This window comes from Schistocerca americana, chromosome 4, assembly GCF_021461395.2.
Source record: "Schistocerca americana isolate TAMUIC-IGC-003095 chromosome 4, iqSchAmer2.1, whole genome shotgun sequence".
In the NCBI taxonomy this organism is placed as follows: Eukaryota; Metazoa; Arthropoda; class Insecta; order Orthoptera; family Acrididae; genus Schistocerca; species Schistocerca americana.
In genome coordinates, this window is record NC_060122.1 from 333,982,956 (window position 1) to 333,986,827 (window position 3,872).

A 3,872-nucleotide genomic window follows, 5' to 3' on the forward strand; every position below is an offset into this window, starting at 1 on the left:
AGGAAACTGTGAATGTCCATTAGAAAAGTAAGTGGTAGTAAGTGCTGGTAGTAAGCCATCCTATCTTGCTTATCTTTATTGATAAGTGGAATAAATAGTTTTCAAGCATATCCAGATACACAATACCAGTGACGGTTTTCTCCATGAAGAGGAAAGGGCCATACACTTTCAGTTTGCTAAGGGCACTGAACACATTAACTTTGGGGCCATCATGAACCTGTTCTAAGGTTGCATGTGGATTTTCACTGCCCCATATTCTGCAGTTGTGGGTGTTCACCATGCCATTGATATGAAATGTTGACTCTTTGCTGAAAATTATTATGTTCAGAAATGTCTCGTCATCCTATATCTGATGCAACACTTCCACACGGAAATCCCATTGAGCAGTCTTCACTGCATCACTAATGTGCTGTGACATTGTGAATATGTATGGTTTTAAATGTACACATCTATGCAGTACTTGCCAAACAATTTTGTGTGGAATGCCAGCCTCTCAAGGTGCATGTCGTGTTGATTTTTGTGGAGTACGGGCAAAGCTCTGCCTAACATACACACATCAAAAAAAGTTTTGCATCACCTACTGAAGATATATGTTGACTGTAGATGTTGTATCACAGACACAGTCCCTTTGACTGTTCAGAAATGTCATTAAACCTGCCGAAAGGTGTAAACAACCCTGTATCAGCAGCGCCTATTAGACGGAGGGGGTCCGACAGCCAATCAGTTCCAGTCATTCCACCAGGAATGAGGTACACGGCTCGTGTTGTCTGTAGTTCAACCATGGCTAGACGTTCAATACCGCAGTTTGATCACGTCTGTGTTGTTACTTTGTGTCAGGAAGGGCTCTCGACAAGGAAAGTGTCCAGGTGTCTTTCAGTGAACCAAAGCGATGTTGTTCGGACATGGAGGAGATACAGAGAGACAGGAACTGTTGATGACATGCCTCGCTCAGGCCACCCAAGGGGTACTACTGCAGGGGATGACCGCTACCTACGTATCATGGCTCGGAGGAACTCTGACAGCAACACCACCATGTTGAATAATGCTTTTTGTGCAGCCACAGGACGTCATGTTACGATTAAAACTGTGCGTAATAGGCTGCGTGATCCGCAACTTCACTTCCAGCGTCCATGGTGAGGCCCATCTTTGCAACTCCGACACCGTGCAGTGTGGTACAGATGGGCCCAACAACATGCCGAATGGACCGCTCAGGATTGGCATCACATTCTCTTCACCAGTGAATGTCGCATATGCCTTCAGCCAGATAATTGTCAGAAACATGGTTGGAGGCAACCCAGTCAGGCTGGATGCCCTAGACACACTGTCCAGCGAGTGCAGCAATGTGGAGGTTCTGTGCTGTTTTGGGGTGGCATTATGTGGGGCTGACGTACGCCGCAGGTGTTCATGGAAGGTGCCGTAACGGCTGTATGATACGTGAATGCTATCCTCCAACCAATAATGCAACCATATCGGCACCGTATTGGTTAGTCATTCGTCTTCATGGACGACAATTTCACCCTCATTGAGCACATCTTGTGAATGACTTCCTTCAGGATAACGACATCACTCGACTAGAGTGGCCAGCAAGTTCTCCGGACAGGAACCTTATTGAACATGCTTGGGATAGATTGAAAAGGGCTGTTTATGGACGACGTGACCCACAAACCACTCTTGAGGGACCTATGCTGAACTGCCGTTGAGGAGTGGGAAAATCTGGACTAACAGTGCCTTGATGAATTTGTGTATAGTATGCCACGACAAATACAGGAATGCTACAAAATGACACAGCTACCAATACTGTAAATTACTTCAATAATTTTTTATATAATTCCAAAGTTGTAAACTCCTTTTTGACTTGCCATTTATATATAACTGAGGAGCCAGCAGCTTTTTTCAGAGTACCAGTTTTCCCTTTAATCTACTTGATTACATTTATTTAGCATTAACCCGAACAGCATTAAGTAATGTAATGATAGTTTTTTTAATACAGTCTGTAGTTTTAAGTTCATGTGATCTGCTTGTCTTTTGTTAATGTATACTTTGATTTGTCCCACATCCCTGAAGGTTCTCCATCGTGTTGGGCTCTATGGAACATAATGAATGAATGACAGATTTCAGCGGTGAATGACAGATTTCAGCGGTGAACTTTTGGCTGACTGCTCCTCCGTCATTTTTTTCTTGACTTCTTCAATATTGTCAAATCGGTGTCGTTTCATGCCCCTTTTCACACGTGGAAATAAGAAAAAGTCACGTGGAGCCAGGTCAGGTGAGTAAGGTGCGTGGGGCAGCAGAACCTAGCCATTCTTAGCCAAACACTGTCTAACAGAGATGGCTGTGTGTGGTGTGGTGGAAGAACCAGTCTCCTGTCTGCCACAAATCTGGTCTTTTTTGACGAACACTGTTGCACAATCTTCTCAAAACTTACAAATAAAAGGTTTGATTGACATTCTGACCTGGGGTAACAAACTCTGAACTACGCCCTTCGCATCAGAAAAGCAAATCAGTATTATTTTGATGTTTGATTTCACTTGACGACATTTTTTTTTTTTTTTACGGGGTGACGTTGACGTCTTCCACTGACTTGACTGTTGCTTTGTTTCTGGGTCTTAACCATAGCACCATGACTCATCACAGTAATGATCTTTGACAGAAAATCTGGATCAGTTTCAAGCTGTTGTTTTAAAGCAAGACATGTTTCAACTCAACATTCCTTTTGATTGTCTGTCAGAACCTGAGGAATAAACTTGGCAGCAACCCTTTTCATTCCCAAATCTTCCACTAAAATTTGTTGAACCGAGCTCCAAGATAACCCATTACTCTCAGACAGTTGATCAATTGTCTGTTGACCATCTGTGAGCACAAGCTCTTGAATGTTTTCAATATTTTCACCGATTCGAGCAGTTGATGGACATCTAGAATGAGGTTTGTCATCACTTGACATGTTGCTATTTTTAAATCGATCAAACCACTCGTACATGTCAGTTTATCTCATAGTATCATCTTGGTAAGGTGTTTTCAACGTTAAAATGGTTTCAGTGGCATTTTTAGTGAATAGAAAACAAAATTGCTCAGCTACATGTTGTTCACTTAACTTGCCATCATAAAAAACGGAATAAGAACAAAACAGCACTAGCAAAAACAATCACTGCAGGTCAACAGACCAAGCGAGATCGACAACACAGGCGGCACTGAACCGACAATGAGTTGCACTACACACGCCAAGTGGGAGAAATGTGTATTATACAAGCTCCGCCCATAGCAATGTAATTTAGATTTCTTTTTGGGTACCTCTTTGTACTGACCTCCACACCTTGGCAAAGTGGATCCCACCACACCTAACAGAATTTCACAGAGATATATTCCACGAATAAGAAGGCTGTGATCATCCTAAATGTGTATGATAGTCCTGTAGAGCCAGAACAGTGCAAGAAAATATGTTATTCTGTTTGAGAGAGCCAAGTTAATGAATGTTATATGGCTGTTACGTGGAATCTGTTTTGTATTGCTGGATAAAAGTTGTATAATCCCAGATAGCTTCCCCATATAGCCTCCTGGAACAGAGCCATGTTATGTAAATTGAAGGTGGAGGGAGAAGAAAGGATAGGAAAAGGAATGAACTAATGACACTAGCTGCATCAGAACTTTGCGTGGAATCATCAATGATGATTGAAAATGAGTGCTGGACTGAGCCCAGACCCTGGGTCTCCTGCTTAGTAGGCAGTTGCATTAACCACTGTGCCATCTAGACACATTGTTTATCGCAAATGTAGGGACTATCTCAGCATGTTCCCCAGCCGACTTCACATTCCACCTAGCACCACCTGTCCATGCCCTTTATGCTCTAATTTTAGATTCTCACTATAGGCCAGATG